The sequence below is a fragment of the Varanus komodoensis genome, unplaced genomic scaffold, assembly GCF_004798865.1.
Source record: "Varanus komodoensis strain SLA01 unplaced genomic scaffold, ASM479886v1 scaffold13_1, whole genome shotgun sequence".
Lineage (NCBI taxonomy): Eukaryota > Metazoa > Chordata > Lepidosauria > Squamata > Varanidae > Varanus > Varanus komodoensis.
Genome location: NW_025335408.1, coordinates 1,775,884 through 1,793,663, shown reverse-complemented (window position 1 = coordinate 1,793,663; position 17,780 = coordinate 1,775,884). Strand labels below are relative to the sequence as shown.

Genomic DNA, 17,780 nt, shown 5'->3' with positions numbered 1-17,780 from the left:
ATGGAAGTTCATAACTGACCCAAAATCAACCAGTGAGATTCATGCCCATTCTAGTTCTGACTAGAACTTAGATTTCTCAAACCACACTCCAACACTCTACATTGCTGCTGCACAATGATCTAATGCAAATCACCCAGAATTCTACCAGTGGATGCTAATATATCTTCATCCCAGCTTGGTATGGTAAATAAAATAAGAATCTGATGGGAGCTCACAGTGTAACTGCCAAGGGGTACAACAGTAACCCTCCAGCACCCATTCTTCTGCAACCAATTATCCCAGCAGGAGAAAATTCACAGCAAAATAATAACTCTAACACCAGCCAGACAACGAAGTCCGGAAGGATATTATGACTGCATAGGACATATCCAGAAATACATAGAGCTATTCAGGCTCACACTCAGTTTCATCCAAGAGTGTCTGGAATTGGCTAGTGGCAAGCATTCTACCCTCTTGCCCAGAAACTAGGCATTTAGCAACCAAGCTGTAGCCATCTGCATCTTCTTAGTCAGATTTATTTATTTATCATGTTTGTATGCCAACCCACAGCCAGAGGCTCTCTGATGAAGTTTCTTCAGCGAAAGTCTAATTGCCAACTTTTTAAAAGACGGCAGTACCACCTGTTTTCTTAAAACAGATAGCCAGACAGCCCCTCTCTATTAGCTGTAGGAAGGTAAAAAGGGGAAAGGTCTATCACACAGGACCTCATCTGGTCTTGTCTTCTTCAGGGTTCAACAACCGAAAGGCATGTTTAGATCAGTCAGTGTTCTGATTGCTCTGTGTTAATGGAACATGAAGGTCATCTTAGTGAACAGAAAGAAAGTGAAATTCAAATTGTATTGCAAACTTGTCAAAGTATACTAGCGCTGGTGTCATTACATCTTTTTCTACACAAGAATGCAAAAGCACAGGAACCATCTGTCTCACACTGAATAAATGCAGCTACAGAATTTATTTCTTTTTGTCTTTTGTCTTCCACCATATCATTAGTGGTAAAACAGCTTGGTCCCAAATAAGTGGCAGATACAGAATTCTGTAGGAACGCAGGTGGGACAAACCATGCAAAACAGAAACTTTTCCCAGTGACTGCTTGACTACCTGTACAACAGGCGAAAAAAAGATTAAAAAATTCAAATGAAGTTACTGCAAGGTATTCACTGGCAGCATAAACCAAGCATCTCAGTTTGCATGAAAGACGTAACAGTGAATCCAACACTGGTTTGATAACCAGTCTTTCACCTCTCAAAGCTTTTGGCAAGTTGCCCAATCCTTAATTATTTAGCATACTATAATTATGTTTATCCTTATTTTGTTTTTAAAGCAAAGATTATTATAAAAGAGGAGGGACAGAACCAATTTAGTATGACACCGTCATTTTGAATTCAAACACATCTTCCTAATGCAAACTGTGCCATGGTTAAAAATTTGCTAAACTATTGTTTACATAGAATTCATCATAGAACACAAGAAACTGTCTTTTTATGGTGCCACAGAAGTATTTTAGTGCATATGCTGATCACTTTGAAGTGGTTGAAACTCATTTATATTTCCAAGAAATAATTCATAGCGAAAGTATATACAGTTGCTATACACTGCTCCATGGTTTAATCTGAATTAAACTGTATGCTAATGTTCAGCAAACATAAATGGCAACTGCTTCATTTACTTCTCTAGAGATGTAGTGGTGTACATTAGCTCAGAACCTGACAATCAGATTTTCTTAATTGTGTTCTTTTTGGGGAAAGCAATTAAAATACAAATTAATCAGGATGAGATTCTTTCACTTTGGAAATCAACACTGAGCCTGATAGTTTAATTTATGAACCCACAGTAGATGCAAAACATCATTGTAATGCCAATTTTCCTAATGGTTCTTCTCCTAAATTTAAATAGTTCAGGATATTTCTTCTTAATTCTCTCCTTGTAATTCTATTTCACAGAGGGCTGACTTAAAGTTTATTTTCTACAACGAGCTTAAGTAAATTTTTAAAATAGGGTTATGTCCAAGGGTATCAGATCTTTTTGATGGGATATATTTTAAAAGGCATTCTATTCTTTCCCACTCCAGTTTCTTCACCTTTTATATACAATCATTCACATTTGAGTGTGAATGATTACGTAGGAAAAATTACCAACTGTGCAAAAAAGGAAATGAACAAATTAGAATTTCCTTCAGTAAGATGACTTTCAAATTATACTGGTAGAACACTTCTTCCATCTTTCAAGGTGCATTTAAATTATTTTAAATCCTTCCCTGATTTAAAATTACTTACCAAACTGAAGCAAGAGGCTATAAAAATGGCTGAAGCTGGGGTATTGACCCAAGAAAGCCATTTAACATTATAGGTTGTGTTTAATTAAATGCATTGATAACTTGTCATTTGCAAGTCTCTACATGCATGGGTCAGCACTTTTAAGAAGCAGCATTCTACAAAGATTATTTTTGGATCTAGTATTATCTGCTTTGCTTTAAAAGTAACCTTTTCGTTTCCTTTCTGCATGCCTTGTACTTTTACAGCAAAAATTCATTCAACACATACCCTTTACATTTCTATGGTCCTTAGAAATGCCTGGAACCCCTAGGTATCATAGCCACAGGGACTGAAGTGACGATTTTGAATGAATTGTAAAATAGCTTTTTGACAGTCAAAGCATGCCACATTAAACATTCTGCTGTATGCACAGCTAGCACCCTGTCCAGGGACTCTTTAGTTCTTTCCATTTTGTCTGACACTGGGTTCTTGGCAATGATGACCAGAGGAATGCTCAAGTGCAGTCTCATGAAAGACAGTAGATTTACTGTTTCAGAAGCTGTCTTTTAGCCCCTAACGTTACAGGCCTATCCTTAACTAATAACCATTACTAATTCATCAATTCATTCAAATTCCTGCACTTTTATAATTGCACTTTGATTAACCACTGGACTCAGCTTAACAAAAGCAGCCAACCAGTTGCTGATCAGACTAGTTTAAACCTTGTAGCGAATAGAGATGCAAAAATATTGACTGCTCAGTAGCTGAACTTACTTGTCTTTGGCAAGCTGTGGGAAGAGGAAGGCAGACCCCTTTGTCAGGTATAGTATTTATTACTGATAAAGTGCCTGGACACTATACCATGAAGACAGTCTATAGGACCTCACGTGAGATCTGACTCCTCACTCTTATTTCTGATCACTAAAAGGAGATATCAGCAAGGTTCCTTCTGACTGCAAGTTTTGCCTACTTCATGTCCTTCACAGCATCCCTGGTATTAGAGGATGGAAATAACAGGCAGAGTTAGTGTCAACATACTAATGAGACTTTAGCCCAAATCTCCAGATGATGTAATACAATAACTCTAACCAGGTGTTAAACATCATAGGACAGACAAGAATGCTTTGGAATCTCCTAAGACAAAGGCCATGAGTTGGAAACAACACCAAAATAGAGTGCAGGCTACCTGGAAGTACTGAAACTAGTGCAACACCAGGCTACCAGACCAGCCAGAAGAAAACCACGGTCAGGGGACAACTGACTGGGTGTACTGGGCAAAAAAAAAAAAAATGGTATCTTTCAGATCTCCTCCTTCTGCAAGGGGGTCCATCCTGTCAAGAACTTTCTCCCAGCTCTTAAATGTAGCATAGAGTAGGGGGAATCTTGCTCTGATTCCCACTTTGGAGCTTAGAACTGGAGAGGCAGAAAGCAAGCTCCTGCCTCTCAACAGTCTAGACATGGAAAGGGAAGGCTTTCTCTGCCTCTATGCCAGGGATATAGTAGATCCCCAGATGTTTGGTACTTTCACTCCTAATGTTCTTGACAATGACATTATTAGCATGAACTTCTGGGAGCTGGAGCCCAAGCATTTCAAAATCTGCCTTCTGTTCTACACCCAGTTCTTTTCTACAGTCACAGCCAATAACACTCCATCAGGGTATCCATCAGGGCATAGCAAGCCTAAGTGCCTCTCCTCTAGGTTGCTCTGGTCCTGCACCTGACAGGTACTCCAAGTCTAAAATCCATTAGGCACATGCCCAGACTTCTTCCATCCATCTCTGAGCTGGAGACAGGAAGCAGGAACTTATTGTGGCTCTGCATTTGTAAAAAAAAGAAGAAGAAGAAGAAGAAGAAGAAGAAGAAGAAGAAGAAGAAGAAGAAGAAGAAGAAGAAGAAGTATACTGCCAAACTAAATTCCATTGGCTAGGAAGGAAGGAAGGAAGTCCAACCTCTCTCCCACTTCTGTTTGAGGTTCACATGATGCCTTATGCTCATTCTGCTTGTTAGACATTGGCTCTCTTTTCTCCACGGTGAGGGTGGAAAGTGAGATCCCTGACCATGGTCCATGATATTGAAAGCTGGTAGGAAGTCCAGGAAAACCAACAGGGTTGCAAACAACCCTATCCATTCTCTAGAATAGTCCACAGTGGCAAGGCTGATTCTACGCCATAGCCAAACTAAAATGGAAGAGTCAGATCAAAAAAATCAATTTTACCCAAGTATATCTAGAGAAAAGCCACCAAACATATTATTAAAGAATTATGCATCTGTAAATCAGGTACATTTTGCTAGAACAATCTGCCTATTTAAATCTAAAAAGTTAGTCTAATGAATCCTTTCACAGGTTAAGGAGAGTCTCAGACCAATTTGAATCTTCCCCAAATCCAAAGTGGGGATTACTAAGAAATTTCATGATATATTCTTCCCCCAGTTCCCTCTCCAAGATTTCCTACATGCTTGCCGGATCCTGAATGATATTGAAAGATGATGAATTTTTCTCACAGAGCCAGGGATCTTGCAACCACCAATATATATCAGCTGCCTTTGGATACTTTTTGCCTGACTTGGACCCTGACCCTCAGGCTCTAAACCTCAGGATGCCCCGACAGTCACTAAATTATTGAAAATGCTAAAAATACTATCATTACTATAATTGGAATGCCTCAGAGTGCGTAACACAATGTTCTTTCAGAAAATGTAACTTTTGATCCAGGAACTGCGAACAACAAAACATTAGATTGCTTCTCCCGTCCTCCTTTCTCAAATAACCACTCTGGCATTGTAATGCTGAGTGAGTACAAACATAAAAACACTGCAATCTACCGTGTAATTTTGCACTGACATAATGCAATCTGAGTCATGCCGTGAAATTCATTTAGTAAAAATCCCAAGTATATAGTTTCAGTTTAAATATTATATAAAAGTCTAATTCATTTCACTAGGACTCAAAATATATTTGCCCCGTAGGAACATATTTAAGTACATACTTATCTGGCTATATATAAAAATACGTAATGACATAAAGCAGTCCTAAGAAGTCAGAAAAGTTGATATTCTAACAAAGTGAAGGAGATTATCATAAACACCATCCCAGCCTAGATTCTAAATATATTCTCATCCAGGCTTTAATTTAAAAAAGTTAAAAACATAAATAATCACATAATGTGTCTGAAAATATTATAAATGCAATTCTTCAGGGTCTATCTTTGAGTCCAGCTTTGCCAGTTTGCCATCTACATAACAATAATTTACATTTTTTTTAAAAAACCCCTGTAAGTACTAGCAGTCTTGCCATGTCAGCATGCAGCAACTAGTTCATGCACAAGAGATTTATCCGATCACCAGCTTTCCTCATAAACTTGAGTCAGTAAGCAAGTTTACTTCTCAGTTCTTTATACTTGGGAGGGTTTTTTATACTTGTGCAAACTAGCTGAGCTAGAGATACTGCTGGAAGCCAAATGATAAAGGTCCCAAGAACATTGTGATTGTAGCCAATATGTCAAAAACTAAATCTGGGATAGAAGCATGATATTTAAGAAGCTGGCTTTCCAGAAGCAAATTCAGGTGGATGAAGTGTGAAAAAGAACATTCTTCAATTTAGGAAAAGCTGTGGAATTATTACCATGTGGTATTCTGTTCCTGCTAAAAGCCAAGCACTGTGCTAGATAGTACAATATATATGTTTTGCTAATGGTATTCCAACACCTATAGTTAGGGGAAAAAATTATCTCCCACATTTAAAAATGTGGTTTGTTGAGCTGTGATCCAAAGATACTGAAAAAAGAGAAACCCCTAAAGAAGCAGGGGTAATCTGAAAGCAGAACTAATGTGATGAGTTTGTGGCTTTCTCCCTTAAGTTATTTGGGGGTGTTTTTGTCAATTAGCTGAATCATGCAAACTTGTACCTACTAGTGCTATATATTACTAGCATATTCATGTAGCAGTGACCCAGTGGCTGATTGTAAAGAACTTGGACTGGGTTCAGTGAAGAAGGCGAAGTAGTAGAGAGAGATGTGCTGTTTTCCTGCTTTCTCATTGCCAGGTCATGCTCTCGGTAGCTTGTGTTGCTGTGGGGATTTAAATATGTGTTTCATCTCCAGAGTAGACAATGTACCCAAGAGAGACCTGGAGCAAAGAAATTACAGATAGGGAAAAGGTTAAATGTTCCTGGGCAGCTTTGTCTCATCTAGATGGACCATCAGGGATCAGGTTACATAAATTTTTGAGTCATATGCAGTTTGGGCCCTAGATAACCTACGCAAGATACAGTTGCTGGTTTTGTATTATCTACACAAATAATAAGCTTGTAGTTCATGCAAGCTACAGCAGCAAACCATGATCACTAAATTTATGCCACAGTAAATTAGTTCATTTGCAGCATAGCAGAGGATTCTTCAGCTGTGATGCAAAGAACTACTGAAGGTTCACTGAAGTGTAGCATAAACCAGTGGTATCTGGGGACAATCTAGGTACTTCTAATGGCATTGTAAGCCCTGAGTCACTGGCACATCAAATGATGCGTCTCCTCACATTATTTCCAGTTCTGTATCCCATATTTCTACAAAATTATATCATGACTTTTTTAATGGGTTGCAGTTTTATCTCTGGTGTGAGTGCTAAACTTGTGGTACTGTTATAGGACCAGAGGGTGTGGCTTCAGTTGGCATGTGAGCTGAGAGGGGAAATGAAGTCTCTTATCTGGTTTCAACAAAAGAGCAACAGTTATGAGGCCATGCTTCAGTTCTGTTTTCCACTTCCCTTATCCACCCCTCATAGCATCTTTCTCTCTCTCTCGCTCACTCTCTCTCTCACACACACAGCTCTAACTTCCCAGTGAATGGGAAAGTAAATGTAATATAGAATGGTAGAGTTGTAAGGGACCAGAAGGCCATCGGGTCCAACCCCCTGCTCGTACAGGACTCCAAATTGAACCATCCATTTCAGAAGGCTATGACTCTAGTGCCTCCAGTGTGGGAAAGCCCACATCTTCCCCAAGGAATTGGTTCCATTGTAGTGCTGCTCTAAATTTTTTTCTTCTATCTATCTGGAATCTGGCTTCCTGTAAATTGAGCCTTTAATTCCATGTCCTGCACTCTGGAAAGATCAAAAATATATCCTGGTCTTCCTCTTTATGACACCCTTTCAAGTACTTGTAGAGTACTATCATATCTCTCCTGGGTCTTCTCTTCTTGAGGCTAAACATGCCCAGTTCTTGCAATCTCTTCCTATGGTGCTTTGTTTCCAGTCCCTGAATCATCCTTGTTGCCCTCCTCTGAACCTTTTACCACTTGTCAGCATCTTTCTTAAACCCTGGTGCCCAGAAATGGACACAGTATTCCAAATGAGGCCAAACCAGTGCTGAGTAAACTAGTACTTCACATAGTTTAGAAGTGATCCTTCTATTAATGCAGCCAAGATCCTTCTCATTTGCGGTCTTGTTGAGCAAAGTATCCCCCATTTTGTAATGGTGCATTTGGTTTCTTTTTCCTAGGTGCAGAACTTGGCATTTGTCCCTCCTAAATTTCATCCTGCTGTTTTCAGTGCTCACTCTTAATCTTGTTTCTGTCTTCCAGGCTTAGCTAGTTTTGTGACATCTGAAACTCTGATAACCGTTCCTTGTACTTCCTCATTTAAATCATTAATAAAAATGTTGAAAAGCACTGGGCCCAGGACTGAGCCCTGCAGTACCCCTCCCTGTTATGGGAATGTGCAATTGCTGAGTACTCTTTGAGTATGATTCTATAGCCATCTGTGGATCCACCTGATTGTTGTTTTATCTAGCAAACTTTTCACTTGTTTTCTAATGAGGATATCACTGGACACTTTGTCAAAAGCTTTGCTAAAGTCAAGGTAGATCATGTCCACAGTATTTCTACAGTCCAACACAGCCCATTCAAAAAAGTGAAATCAGACTGGTTTGGCAGGATTTGTTCTTGAGAAATTCATGTTGGCTTCTAGTAATCACTGCATTGTTTTCACAGTGTTTGCAGACTGCCTGCTTTATAATCTGTTCCAGAATTTTCCCAGAGATTATTGTCAGACTGACTGGTTTGTAGTTCCCAAGTTCTTCTTCTTTTCCTTTCTTGAAGAAAGGGACAACATTAGCCCTTCTCAAGTCATTTGCTACTTTCCCTGTTCTCCAAGTTTTCTCAAAAATAATACTGAGAGTTCTGAGAGTTCTTCTGCCAGCTCCTTTATAATGCTAGGATGGAGTTCATCAGTCCTGGAGATGTGAACTTATTCAACCCAATTAGATGATCCTTGACCATTTACCTATCAATCTTGAGCTACCATCCTTCTCCTTCAACTTGTACTTCTCCATCATCAGGAATGCCATAGATCTTAATTTGAAAGAACACTAAGCCAAAGTAGGACTTGAGCACTTCTGCATTTTCTTTGACATTTCTTACCATGTTGTCATCCACACTCATTTAAATGTGGATGTAGTTTAAGTAGTTGTACCCTCAGGAAAGGATACATGTCAGAGGACGGTATGAACTTTGGTAATTTTTCTGTTATATCACTAATCTGTCCTCCAGGGAAACAGCATACTTGACGAGTCCATGGGTCTTCCTGACATACATGGGTTTTCATCCCACACAAAAGAGTCTCCCGCAACTAACACCCTTCTCTTCTTGTTCTGGTAAGCTTTGGCACCATTGCAACTTCTTGGTTGATCTTTAGCTTCTTGTTCAGTGTTGCACAGGATGGTTTGCAGTTCTTCCACATGAGGTTGCCCTCTAGCCTCATCCTTGAGTAACTGAAAGTGGTTTGAAAGTTTCACTACTTCTACCAGGGCAGAATGTCTTCTAGTTCTTCTGCACCTATCACCCCTTTCCAGGGAATTTCTGCCTCATTTGCCCTTTCCTTGGGATTCTCTTCTTTTGCCCCAGTATGTTGTTGCACTTCTATCTTCTGCCTTACTCTTAGCTGTTGCTGTTCAACTACTCTGTTCAAAAACTCTTAATCTTTTATTAACTTGAGAGAGTACACTCACTGCTCTAATGTTCTCTCCTTTTCTTCTAACAGGGCTGCTAACTTGCATTTGTGATACATGTAGGTCTTGTTGACCCCAGGCAGAAAAATAAACATTGCACAGACACTGCAGGTCACCACCCACTGGGGAGTTTTTTTTTTATATTCTTTCTGCTATCTTTTTGATTCTACCCTGTTGGGCATGTTGTAACAGCCAGTGCTTTCTCCTGTCTTCACTAAAGGTTAAAAGTCCTACAAGTAAATGGAAGTGTGACAAAAGGGGTGGGGGTAAGAGGAAAAAAGAAAAAGTGAAAAAAAAAACCCTTGACTCCCCTTCTGAACTCCATCACCAAACTCTTGTTCACTTGATCAGGAGCTTGGCTGTTTGTCCTCCAGGGTCCCTAAAACAGCTGGGACAGCTTCCTCTGAAGTGACATCTCTCTTCCCATACCCTGTCTTTTGAAAAAATAAAGTTTGCAATGTCCTTTCACACTTTCCCAATTGCCTCCTCCATCTTCGTGCCTAAAGGAGCAACTAGCTGAAAACATATGTCTATTCAGGAGTAAATGGTATTATCTTCAGCAGCCTTGGAAGCAAATCATGAGGACTTCAATGAATGGTACTGATGAGAAAGTCAGCATGGGGAAGGGGCTGGACTTGCTTTCAGGAACTGCTTTTGAGTTGAGGAGAATCGGAATGCTGGTCCCACTGGCTTCACCCCATGGGAAGTGGGAGGACAGGAGTGAGTAGCTTCCTCCTCTTACTTCCCCATGTCTTCTTCTCCATTATGTTTTGTGAGTCAGGAAGAGACTTTTTTAATTTTTTAAAAACTCTCCACTGGTTCATGCCAGCAAATCTCCATGTAGCAAAGTGACTTAAAAAGAAATAAACACAGACAAAAACACATGATCTGTAAAGGGCCATTTCCCTGCACTCATTTCTTTTCCATCCTCCTACTTCTTCCACAACTAGAGGCATGCATGGCACAAGATCACCTTTTCAACACAATGGAAACAGTACTGTACTTATTAGCATGTGCCCCAGTTGTGATAAATGCATTCTGCATAAATACCACAAAAGTACTCTCTCATAAATGTTATGCGATCTGGCTCTGGATTCCCTTTGAACAGCAAAATTCTTCCCCCTGGCATATTACAATCTCCTCTGAATTTCAAAAGCTGGGGGAACCATATTCACCAAACACAATCCTAAAATCCCTGCTGGACTTGCAGAGCTAGCTGTGTGGTTCTTTGAATCCTAGCCTGTGTCTGTAAAAGACTAGGCTGCTTTTCTGCAATTAACAAGTGAAGTGGCAAGTATATGGTGTCTTGAGAGTAGGGAGAGCAGGTAAATTGTTTCTTTATTTGAAAAGGCAGAGATAAAGGATATACAAAATTCTGAAAGATCCTTGTTTGCGTAACACTAATTGAACAGAGGACTTTCTCTGAAAAACAATCGTTCAGCGTACATACAAATTGCTGGATTTAGCAGCAATCCCTTTAGGCCAGTGTTAATTATTTGAGACTGGAGCCTAGAGACTGGAGAGAGCCAGCAAGGCGGAAATTTGACAAATGGCAAACAGCAACAACTTGTTCCACAAAACAATAAATACTGATTATGATGATGATGCAGTGGTGAAAAGCTGCTTGACATGAAATGAAATTATTCAAAGTTAATGAAGAATAGAAAGCCTTCAAGGCTGTGAGCATCATAACAACCAAACAAAACAACATGTTGTGGAATTTGAGCATGATCACTTGGCCTTACCACTTTTGCTCATTGATTCGCAGGACTGCTAATTTAAGTGAATAGTGTTGTTACTCAGCTATGACACTATTGATTCAAACTTGGAACTGGTCAGGCACTTAAGAAACTGTCAAGTCAGGACACACACCAAAGCGTAGGTTTGCTTATATAGGAACCTTGCAAATTATTTTGCAAGCCCCCTTTTCTTACTTTGGTCCACTCTGCAGATGCTTATAACAGTGAGGGAGGCCCGGGGCAGCCCAGAATGAGGCGATCATCTGGCAGAACAGAGGAGATCTGAACTTTGCATAGTACCACATGCATATATAATTTTCACAGTACACATGCATTGCCAGTGGCTACCTTCACATTAAAAAGACCCTTTCCTCCAACGGTCCAATATTTCCTTTCTATTTGCAAGGGTGGCTTGCTTAGTTTTGGGTGGGAGGGGGGTGTTTTAGCAAGACGCTTTTATCAGCAAAAAATAAAATAAGGAAAATTAGATCATTCTTCTGGGCTACTTGATGGTATCCCACCCATCTACAAGCCATCTTCACTAACCCTCCAAATATACTCCTCCTTTTCATCCTTTATAGGATGATAGGAGAATCAATGAGGCTTGAGTTCATAGAGGTTCTCCTGTCTTCACCTCTGAACTCAGTTCATCTTGTTCCCATTCCAAGCATCACCATTTTTCCTCCATTTCAAACTGAAAAAGTGTGCATTCCAGTGCAGCTTTTTAAAGTGTGTACCCATGATTTAGTCTATGGAGGAAAATGTACATTTTTTAAAAAATACACTTTTGGGACACTCCTGCAAGTTTAGGAACTTCCAAGCATTTTCATAAAATAGCATTCCTAGCCATGTTCAAGATTGCCAAAGTGGCAAGTTCAGAGGAAAAAAAACAAAAAAGTTTCTCATAAAGTCATTAAGCTTTTCAAGCGGTAGCAGGGAGAGAAGTGTCAAGTGAATGAGGAGGGGTGGAAGACTTGTCCTTAAGAAATTAGAAGAGCCATGCTGGATTAAACAGAGGCCTACCTACTCAAGCATTCTCTTCTCACAGTGGCCAACCAGCTGCTTGTGAAAAGCCTGCAAATGGGTGCAAATGGCCATGGGCGCTAAAGCACCCTTCCACACATGCTCACCAGCAAATGGCACAGCCACTGTCTCCTGTATGGGAGGCAACATGTATCCATTATGACTATTGGCCACTCCGTGAATCTGTCTAGTCCCTTTTGAAAGCCATCCAAATTGGTGGCAATCTTGACATGATAGTGAATTCCACATTCCATCTTATGCACTGCTTGAATAAGAACCTCTATTGATCCATCCTGAATCTTGCACCACTCAGTTTCATGGAATGAGTCTGGGTTTTAATATGATAAGAGAAGAAAAACTCCTCCCAAGCAATTTTCTCAAAACCATGCCAGATTTTGTAGACCTCTATCCTCTCTCTCAGTACTTTTTATAAACTAAACCATCCCACACATCATAGTCTTTCTACCTAAAGGGCATGTTTCTGCTCCTTGATCAGGAGCCTTTTTCTGTGTCTTTTCCATCAGGATATGTCATATTCCAGTTGCCCCAGTCCCTTCCTGTCTACCTTGCCATTGGTTTTCTGTCCTTGGAAAGCAGCCAGAGTAGTTTCTTCCATACTTGCTGTGAAAAACAAAAGAGGGGGCTCAGTTTCAATTCCCAGCTCTGGGGTTGGAACAGCCTTGGAGATGAAAATTTGAATGATCCTATGGCCCCTTGACAATGTATAGGGGATCTAAGGATTGCTCCCTAGGGATTTTACTTTTATTTAGGTTCAGTGTAAGGATTTAACTTGGAGATCCCTGACAAAAGTGAAATATCAGTTGACAGAAAGTTTATATTCACTCACTCATCCAAGTGGCTTAAGCATATTTAGTAGAAGTTTCTCTTTTAGATGGTTCATTTCTTCTTCCTGTTGCCAAGCTTTAGAGTGAGCTCATTCAAAAGGTCCAGGAGTGTCCCATGTGAGCATGAAAGTTTCTTTTCCTGCAGTCCAGACTCTTGTGAAAGGGGGTGAAAGGAACAAAGAATTTTTCTTTTATTCAAAAAAAATATTACAATAATGTAGAGGTTGCTCAGATTAGTTAAAACTGAAAGGCAATTCCCATATGAATATCTTCATACTATAATGGTATTTGTGTTTACTAATTAATACTTTATATTCAATTCCTCCTGGAGTTATCATTAGAAGAACAAACAGATTATATTCGTTATGCAACTGGGAAATGTTTAGAAATGCATTCTGATTGACTATCATGCTACTATGCAGCCATACTGTGTTTGACACATCGGATTCATGCTACTAACCAGTCAAGAAGGGAGGTTTTGCCTCTTTCAGATCTGCTGCTATCTCTATGCCAAATGTTTCTCACAAAAAACAATATTAGTGGCAGTGATCAATAATGAGATCATCATTAATCCCATCACTGTGGGAAGGGGGACTATTTGGAAAATAAATTTCTCCCTGGGGTAAATTTTTGCAAATAGTAACAATTAGTTTCACCTTGGAATTAAATACAATGAAATATAATTGTTCAGAGTTCAAGCATACCTGCAGGGAATCACTGGATGTATTTCTTTATAAGAACTAAGGATATTCCAACAACAAGACAATGGGTTAGATCTGTTGATGACAATGTGTCAGTGGTATGGAAACCGTGGGCAGCATGAATTTGTTTTTCCCCTTCTGAAGTAATTTGGGGACAGGAAGAAAAGGGAGGAGGAAAACAAGAAGTCTGTGTGACTGGATCCAACCTTTCGTTTTCTGCACTTCTAAGCTACCTACAGGATAAAGGAATACAGCTCGGTAGCAGAGCACATGCTTTGTATGGAAAAATCTCAGATTCAATCCATGGCACCTTCAAGTAAAGCTGAAACCCAGTGAATCCCTGCCAGTTAGGAGCGCAATATTAGACTTGAAAGATTGGGGTCTGACCTAAAGTAAGATAGATTCCTGTGTGTTTGGTTTCTGTCTATTTTCTTAGCACAGCTTGCTGCCCTTCCTAACCTCCAGCTGCATTAGAAATTAAATTCCATAGCCCCAGCCTACATGGTTAATGATTATGGATGCTGGAAGTTCTCTTTCAAAACATGCAAAATGTATTCGTAGGCAAGGCTGCCTTAAACTATGGATACAATATCTACACCCAGCCTGAGACTAAGGCTAGATCCCTTAACTGTTACTGAGTGTTCATGACATCATTTATTATCCTCAGGTCAAAGCTCCCCACACACACAAAGTATTTTTAAAATGTAGTTCATAAAAGTAGTCCCTTTTTTCTATTTCACTCAAAGGTAGGCACAGGAGACTTAATCCAGAGTGGTGGTCCTGGGCTATAATCCTTTCTGCCAATGCAGATCAGAGTAAGGACCAAAGGGTTAAAGACCCAGACCACCACCCCTTGCACCCTCCTTTGAGTAAAAAGAATAAAGTTGCTGCTACATTTTTAAATTAATGTCTTTCCGTCCCCTACTTCCCCTAGTCAAGAAGGTCACAATCTGGATTATATCCCATTGGACTGTATTTTCCTACTTCCTGCACACTTCCAAGAATGATTTCTGTACCTCTGCCTGGTTTCTGTGCATAAGGATATTAGGAATTTGCCTTTCTTTTGCATTCTGCTTTTTAAACAACTAATTCACAGCAGTATTCCATATACAACATATTCACAATAACCTGAAATCAAGCTGTGTTTTGTATTTTACATTTTAACCAAGGTTGTTTGTTTCATTTCTTTCAAATACTGTAAGGTTGTTTCAAGCCAAGAGTAAGATTTGTTAAAAACATCACTACTTGCAATTATTCTGACTCACTCTATGCATATATAGCTATGAGTACAGATAGGTCAGATATTAAATCTAAATTCATTCCAGAACTGACAGTTTTTGTCTCATTGGTGAATTTTCTATCACCTCTACTAATTTCTAGAGAGGAACATAAGCTTCTTCCATCACGTAGAGGCATCTCATCTTGCTGCTCACTGAATTTTACACAGAACATAGATCTTGCTTCAAGTGGTTTCTTTCCTTGTCACATAACTGAAATAAAATTTATACCGGAAAATCAAAGCAAAGAAACCCTTATCATCACCATGATAATTCTTGATGACAATTGGAATATAGCCTGTTCTTTCTTTAGTAAACAATGTCAATGAAATATAATTAGATGTCTATGCTGAAAGTTAAAGGAGACTAACATACAGAAGAATAAGCAGCAGCAGCAGCGAAGAAGCAGCCAGTATAATATTTCTCTAGGTTCAAATAAGACTTCACAAAAATATTTCTTAAGAAAAAATAGACGAACAAACAAAAGCAGTTTCTAAAGCCTCTCAAACTGCTTAAATGCAGACAAATGTCATACAATGAATTCTTATTTTCCAAGGCCATAAGAAATGTGTATAGGGGCAGTAGTTACACAGAAGCCTAGCTGTGCTAACAATACATTTCAAAAGATGGAGAGGTAGGGTAGAGAGCATAAATGGAACTTCTACTTATAAATCTTTATCTAGATTTCCAGTATATTCTGCTAAATACCTTAGGCATGTCCCAATGCATATCATCAATCTCCTTCAGCAATAATAGCTTTATATGGCTTGAGACCACAATACCTGATAGAACACTTCATCCAAGTGCAGTCTACCCAAACATTACAATCAACATCTGGGGCCTGCCTCCTACTGCTACCCCAAGAGAGACTTGGCTGCTTGCAACAAGGGCAATGGCCTTTTCAGTAGTGGCCGGAGCTATGAGCTACAGAACACACTCCCTACTGAGGCCAGCTTGGCGCCAACGTTAAGATCCTTTCCATAGCAGATTATGACTATCCTCTACTGCAAGGCATTTCATTATCTTACTAGGGCTTTGTTAGCAGAGTAAACAGATTAAAATTAACTTTGTGACTGTGTGTTTTAAATTTGGTTTCAAGTTTTTATGGAAAACTTATGATTATATGTTTATTGCTACTTGTACTGTATATCCCTTTTTAATTTGGTGTTGTAAACTGCCCAAAGGGTGTCAACTATTGGGTGGTATGGAAATTTAGTAATAATATCCTTTACAGCAGATATGTCTTGCTGGGATGCATATAAATGCATGTAAATGTCCCCCATGGGATAATAATAAAGATAAGGACACTATTTACATTTTATTAAGAGCGAATTTCTTTTACACAAACAAGTAACTTTCATTTTTAATTTATATCTAAATAAACAAAAAGGTTATCTGGGTGCCAGCTATGCATCAGAAAATTCGACATCCCTGTTTCTCTTCTTAGAGTTATATTTACATTAGAAATAGAGGAGAAGGCTCTTCAAATAGTGGATATTTCCAAATATAAGACTGTCCCCAAATAACCCTACACTTAAACTGCTGAGATCCATAAAGTAGTGAATATGGCCACACTGGGACCAACATTTCCCACATGTGGCTTGCATTTGACCTTAGGTCATTATCAAAGGTTCCACTCTAAGAACCTCCTACATTCTATACTTGGTAAGAAGCTATTTGCATGGACCTTCCCCGTGGTGGCCCACCAGTTGAAGAATACCCTTTCAAGATAACTTGATTGGGCATCTTGTTGATCTTTCAGTGCCATGCAGAAGTGTATTATTCTCTCAGTTAACTCAAAGTAGTGCACTGTGACTCACTGTATGTTTTTTTATTCCCAGGATATAGATCACATCTTATACACCATGCTCTGAGATTGCATTTTGAACTGTTTTATTATATTATTTGATTTAGATTTTTCTTCTAATTTTGACTCTGCTACCATTTTAATCTTCTTCTGAAAAAAGAAGGCTTTGCTACTGCATTTTGCTATTGTGTTTTTTGCAGGTTCAGGCAGTCCCTTGGTTACAAACAAGTTTTGTTCCTGAGAAAATGGAATTTGTCTTTAAGTTGAATTTGTAGGTAAGTTGGCTCACTTATAGTCAGCCCACCACATCTGTGGTGTTTAGGGGTACAAGAACCCTGGGAAAGTGGAAAAACCATTAATATCTCTGGTCTCCCCTCCCCTCACACACCGCCCAAAATCACCAGTGCCTCCTCTTTGCAGCAAGAAATGGTAGAGAGATTGGCCTCTCCAGATGGGCAGGGCAAGAAGGCATGTTTTGGAAGCCCTCCCTTTCTCCTTTCTCATTTCTTCTCTCTCTTATGGTGATGCTTTGAAGGTCTCCCTCTCTCCCCTTTCACTTCTCTCTCTATGGTAATGATTTCCCACAGTATTTTTTAAAAAATTAATAGGCTTTATGGCCTGTTCATAAGTACAGCTTGTTCATAACTTAAACATTCATAACTCAGGGACTGCCTGTATTGATGTTGATTATTTTACTGATTTGTTTTTATTGTGTACATTGCCTTGAGAACCTAGGTTACAGCATAGGGCAATGTATAAGTTATAAATTTATAAGCTTGCTTCCACTGTCTTTAATACAACTGTAAACCCCAAAAGATGGAGCTACAAAAAACATATAACCAGTCAGAGATTTTACCCCACTACTAAGCTTCTGTGCAACAACAGTAAAGCAAACTAAATTATGTTAAACTTCATCACACTGAAAATCATTGAGACTGTTTTTCATACCAAGTTCATAATGTGTTAACCAAATACACAATGAACAAAGAGATGAAACACAAAGGAGATTGCTGAATATTTCTTTTGAAATGTACAATCGTGAAAGAAAAGCAATCAACAGTACGGCATGCAAAAAGGACAAAAATGTTCTGCAGTTTTGCTGAAAACATACTTTTGGATTCTCCCAGTCAAGGCTTTTA

At 39.2% G+C, this 17,780-nt stretch overlaps 1 long non-coding RNA gene across 1 annotated transcript; it reads right to left on the bottom strand.

The window, feature by feature from the left end:
* Positions 1 to 1,852: 1,852 nt before the first annotated feature.
* LOC123019861 lies at positions 1,853 to 17,305 on the bottom strand. The gene is made up of 3 exons (XR_006413971.1): positions 17,227 to 17,305; positions 8,245 to 8,247; positions 1,853 to 1,864 (listed from the first exon to the last, which is right to left on the bottom strand). It is a non-coding gene; the product is annotated as an uncharacterized LOC123019861 (long non-coding RNA).
* Positions 17,306 to 17,780: the final 475 nt, after the last annotated feature.